Genomic DNA, 6,364 nt, shown 5'->3' with positions numbered 1-6,364 from the left:
TATGTTTGGGGAGGAATTTTACTTTTGCAATAATTCAGTGTGGAAATAGAAATAGAAATTTGTTTTCCTCAGTATGTTGGCACAAGACAGTATAATAACTTGATTACTTTCCTTGAAGAAAATAAATTGTCTCCTCTTCAAATGCTTGAGTGTCTAGATGTAAGGTCATCTTTAGCTCTGCACAATAAAGGAGGGCAAATTCCACCTTCTCTTGTGTATCACGGCAAGAGTATTCAAATCTCATCTGTTCTTACTAATTTATCTTTGAGGGTTTTTTACAGAGGGATCCTTTAGAAATGCTGGTAAATTCCTTCCAGCAGATAAAAGAGTCATAGCTTTGGGCCTGTACCTGAGACAGCTCTGAGCCCTTGTTTAGATACTAGAACAGCATCAACACACCTGCTTTATATAAAATCACTTGGTTATGTGTTTATATACATACATGTAAATGTGCATATATAGTCCCACACACAAATATCACATACATGTATCATCTTGTCATATATATGTATATATATTACATATATCACACTATAAAAGAGTTAAAACTGATATGCTATGAAAGCTTATCTTAATAGATTCTAATATAATACTTTCTGAACAGAAAATTATTGAAAATATACCTCCAAAATGCATTTTTTGTATTAAAACATACTATAATATTTCTGGTGAGTTATTTTAGATGTGCTATCATAGTGTGAGCTATGCTGGCTTGGAACTCATTAAATGGCCAGGTTGGTCTCAAACTCATGGCAACCCTTCTTCCTTAGTTTTCTGACTACTGGGATTAAGGTAAGAGGTACCATACTGAGCTGCTTCTAGTTTATAAAGAGAGAATCATCTCTATGCTAACAGTCTTCATTTACTTCTTGCATATATAGATTAGTACAAATGTATGTACTGCTGCAACCTGTACCACTTTGAACTTGATCTTCCTGGAACAATGGGGAATGAAGATGGGGATGCACCAGCAGAAGCAAGGAAACTCACTGTGCTTACTATATACAACATGAAGGGGTGAGGAAAAGCTAGTTTCAGAAGATGGTCTCTGTAGTGAATCAGTCCCAAGCTACAGTCATCTAGGAAAAGGAAACCAAAGTTAGTTGGCACTTCCTGACACACTGTCAACATCTATATTGGGACTAGGGGAAGACCTTCCCCTGAGCTTGACCTAGGAAAATCTTGCTATCCCATAAGTCGGAGGTCTTGGCATCCAGTCATGGCTCTGCTCATGTCAAGAATACACATTCACTCAGGATTCCATCTGCTTTCCACAGTGTATGATGCTAAAATGATAGAACTTATGAATAAATGTGTTGTAGAGAAGCCCTGATGGTGTCTTTTATATTCCCAAAGAGGAAAAACTCATGTACAAAAGGGCAACAATGAACCTATTTCCAACTGGAAAGTGAAAATAATGGTTTCTCTGGCCAGGAAAATAAGTCAGTTTTTTGTACCTTTCCATTTACTCATTAATTCCTTTTGTTAAGGAAATCAATCATTGGTTTAACTTATTTAGTCTTCATTTAAATGGAGCAAAGATTTAGGAAAATAAAGTGAAAGTCACTTTAGATAAGAGTGATCATCTGTCTAGAAGACTTTTATCTCTCAGCTTTCCCCACGTACTTGTTTGCCACGAGGCCATAAGTAGTTCAAGTTTGTATTGAAAAAATCAAAGTCAAATACCAAAACTAGATACGTTGCAATATTATCAATATTTTGTGACTAGTTGTCGATCTGGGTAACTGTGAAAACTGGAACATCCCTACTTGGATTAAATACTAATTTATTTAGCATGTATTTAGTAAATATCTACATTGCCAGCTCTTCCAGTGAATACAATAGAGAAAATTTGTGTTATTTTCCAGTGAAGAAGATTTGGTAACGTCCCAAGGACAGCAATAAGAATCCCATTTTAATGAAATACAATTGAACACAGTGTAAACCCTGGCTATGATACACTCAGGTCAAAAGACAGTAGCTAAACTTGTTTAGATCTCAGGATCACTCCAAGAAAGGCAGATGCTGCAGCCTCTTTCCAGAAATTCCAAAAATTCTGTGAATTTTTATCGAGCTCTCTAAGTCATCCTATTCAAACCAGAGTTCTAAAACTGGTGGTCCAAAATGTAATTCTAAATCTATTGAGTTTTATATCTTTCCTTTTGGAACCTCAGAAAAGTGAATGGTGCCCTATGTTCTGAGAATGTTAAGTTTGATATATGAATTAACAGACTGATAATTATACTGACAAATTATCCCTCGGCACGCACATTGTCAGGATTGGACCCAAAGTTTTGCTTATTAAAAATTCTCACTGACATTTTATGTTTTTATTTTAAAGGTTTATTTAGTTTTTTTTTTTTAATGTGTACACATGTGTGGCTGGGTCTATGTATATAATATGCATGCTGGGATGAACACAAGTCCAAATAAAGCATCACCCAGAACTAGAGTTCTACGTGGTTGTGAGCTAAGATATAAGTGCTGGGAACTGAACCCAGGTCCTCCACAAATGTAGTAGAACAGACCCATAGGGTCGAGGAAATTGGCTCAAACCAGTTGCCAAGGCATGCACATAATGTATTTCCTTATGAGCCAACCTGGAATCTGCCTGTGGACCTAGCAACAAGCTCTGTCAGAGTTCCTGGTCACTGTTAGAGTTCCTGATCTTGCCCAACCAATGAGGAATGATCATGCAATGCCACCAGATTGGGACACAGTTTGGGTGCTGGGAGGAGGGTATATAAGGCCTTCCCTGCTATTGAATAAATGAGTCTGCTGTTTGACTTCAACTGATTCCTGATGCCTGTGTCATTGATGCCACACCTTCTGAACTGCACCCCTGAGGGAGCTGTTAGGATCCAGCAACACACAACAGCAATGGGAACTCTTAACTGTTGAGTCATCTCTCCAGTCAAACTTAGTATTTTTCTTAACTCTAATGATCAATATTTCAGCTTTTAGAAAGGATATCAGGAAAGTTTTTTAAAATATACAATTAACTCACATACCCCAAAAGTAGTCTGATGATAAACACAGGTTTTGTTCATGGTTAAATAAAAACATTCACATATATTCAAATACCGCATTCCTCCATGTATCAACATTGTGTTCATAATGGCTATCTCAATATTGTCAGGATGGCTGTTCTATATGTTATAATCTTTACCTACACCCTGTAGAAAAATGAAAAATAGAGGCCACTTTCACTTTCATCTACTAAGTTAAGTTTCTTTTTCACTAAAGTAAGAACACCTATGGGCTCTGCTCAGTATAGAGTCAAACTGAGTGAAGGGTCTCACCACCGTATACCTCAATTTCTGCTACAGAGAGAATGGACAGGCATACAAGCAACTCATGCTGGACAGCACAGTGAACAGTCAATTTTGGGGACACAGCACAACTTCCTATAAGGAACAAAATAGTTTGAAATCATTTCCTGGCCTAGGATACAATTAACTCTAATTCTTAGGAAATATTTCCATTCTTTCACAGGCATGATTTTCCTCAAATTGTGGGAATCAAGAGAAAAATTGCCATTAACTTAAAAATAAAAAACAAAACAAAACAAAACATGATGTTCCAATTCTTCTGCATAATAGAAGCTGTAGGCCCCTCAAGTTCATAAAGTGGCGGCACAGTGGGTAGTAAATGATATTACACATACTCAGAGAGCACACGCATTTCCATAGTCTACTTTCTTATAAACCAGAGTGCAGGTAACAATGTTATTGATTTTTTAAAAGTGAGAATGAGCTGCATAGAAAAGCATGCAGCTCAAAATGGAATCTATAGCAATGGAAAATGCAACACTCATTTAAAGGAAACCGTTGATAATGAGACTAGTTGGGGGTGGTTTGGAGGCAAAGTACACAGAAGTGAATCATTTTTAAGTTTGAGAGCAAGGGGTCTCAAGCAATCTATGAACTTCAGTTCATTGTTATTGGCTCCTGCTGGGGAAATACACTGTAAAAAATCTCTGGCGTTTCAGGCATGAAGATATAGGTGACTTTAACTTGCTTATGGCCATCAGCCCCACCCTACAGAAGTGCAGTACTGTGTAACCACTCAAAGGATTGTGGCAAACACTGCATCTAAGCTCTACTTAAGACAAAAAAAAAAAAAGGCAAGAGATCTACATGGAAGAAAACTCTATGCTGTTTGGATCACATCAGTGTTTTTTTTTTTTTAAAGCAGAAATTCCTTCATATATGATGGTTAAGGGTTGAATTTTTAGAGTAAGCCCTGACATTGAAATCTAAATTCCTTATTTGAATATAATGGGAATAACAACAGAATTTACTCATAAACATTGCTGTGATATACAAATGAAATAATGGTTATGTCATGTCATCAGATCAAATATGGAAAAGCAATAGTCATTTTAAAATAATTTTATTACTGGTATTCCCACTTGATGGCTGATGCATCATCTACACTACTGAAGATGCTGAGGTTAGGCACTTGATAATAACGTGATTAATTTATCATGTGTATACGGGTCAAAAATTCATATTATACTCCATAAATAGTCACAGCTGCTATGTGTTGGTTAAAAGCCAATTTTATATAGTGTAAAGAGCATGATAATAAAAAAGGAGGACTTCCAAGACCCTTTGTGTACATCCACCCATAACCTTTCATCTCAATTAGAATTAAAATTTTTCTGTTTAACCTGGGTGTGTTACATAGGAATTATACCAGTTTTCCCTCAAAAGGTGAGAAATTAGAGTTTCACATTCAATCAGGCATAAGAAATGCATGAATCATTCCTGTTAGACTGTGGTAATTGGATGTTGTGTACCCATTTAAAGGATGATAGGCTCGCACCAGCCTGTGCTCATTGCCATTCTGACTACACTGGCCCACAATTGTCACATCATCCAATATTTGAAGAAAAGCTAGATATTCCTTTTTAAATGTGGAATGCCTTCAATAAAATATATGAAAAAAAGGAATAGACCATCTCAGCCAAAAAACAGGATATGAAAGGCAGGGTTTTGTTTGTTTGTTCATGACTCTTCTGTCATGGTCAAGAATAGGACCAAAGTCCAGGCAGTGGTGGCGCACACCTTTAATACCAGCACTCGGGAGGCAGAGCCAGGCGGATCTCTGAGAGTTCGAGGCCAGCCTGGTCTACAGAGTGAGATCCAAGACAGGCACTAAAAACAACACAGAGAAACCCTGTCTCAAAACCACCACCCCCAAACAAAAATAAAAAAGAATAGGACCAAAAAGTTCCAGCACTCTCAGAAGCAAAGCTACTACTATTTTAAGTTGACTGGCTATAAAAGGCTGGAGACAGTTAGAAAGTGGGGGTCTTAGAACTGTTGCTACCTCTCCATAGAGGACAACAGCAGATTCATTCTTCAAGGAAGAACACTTTGAAAATACAAAAAAAGTACTATTTGCAACCATGTCCAATCAATTGGTATACAATGCATCTGTCCCAGGTGCACCTCAGGGTATGACTACCTATAGGAAGAAACAATGCTAAGGTTTAGCCACTGCTTACATAGGATCTTCAAGAATTTCTGGCTTTTAAAGTGATGCCAGAAACACTTGTTTCATAGTATAATGCTAACTTTAAAATGCTTGCTAATAAATTAATTTTAATTCTTATTAAAAACTAAAAACATATACAAACCCATATATGTCAGCCAGAGCCTACATTTTCTACAGTTTGAAAACTTAACGGCTAATGTTACATTCTGTTATTTCTCCCTGAATACATTTCTATACAATTGTTTTTTTTCCTCCTTATTTTCAATGTCTTTACGTATGTACAGAATGAGACCTATAAGAATTATTTTCATCCATTCAAGCCCTTAATAATCATTATGGAAGACTGGCCCTTAATAATCATCATTGTAGACAGGCCTACCTCAGCTCCCATTTCAGCACTGAGCATGAACTTCTATAGCACCTTGCTTACAGCAAGTATGGCCCTTGCCCGTTATAAATGAAGCACCTTGACCCTCCCCTTTGCAATCCTATTCCTAACTTCTCATTGCCAATGACAAGCCCCTGGAAAGAAGTCTTTCACGACTGGCATTTCTACCTTTAGATAGAAAGCTACCTTTGTAAATGTACTAAGTATAAGACTATTGGCAAACATTAAATAATTACAGTCTTATATCAGTAAACATACAACTGGTGCACAATTTCATAAATAAATATGGTCCTTGTAAAGCTACTGCAAATCTCAAAGCTGGGTATAAAATGTACCGGCAGTGGTAAATATAAGATTAGTGAAATTTTCATAATTGCACTATTTTGTTAGGAAATTAAGGAATTTTCAAAGTGACTCTCTTTAAATGTTATATTTAATACATGCATACTCTTTGCAAAAACACCATCCACA

Source organism: Peromyscus californicus, unplaced genomic scaffold (genome assembly GCF_007827085.1).
Source record: "Peromyscus californicus insignis strain IS unplaced genomic scaffold, ASM782708v3 Scaffold_3__1_contigs__length_106647218, whole genome shotgun sequence".
Lineage (NCBI taxonomy): Eukaryota > Metazoa > Chordata > Mammalia > Rodentia > Cricetidae > Peromyscus > Peromyscus californicus.
Note: the sequence above shows the minus strand (reverse complement) of the source record.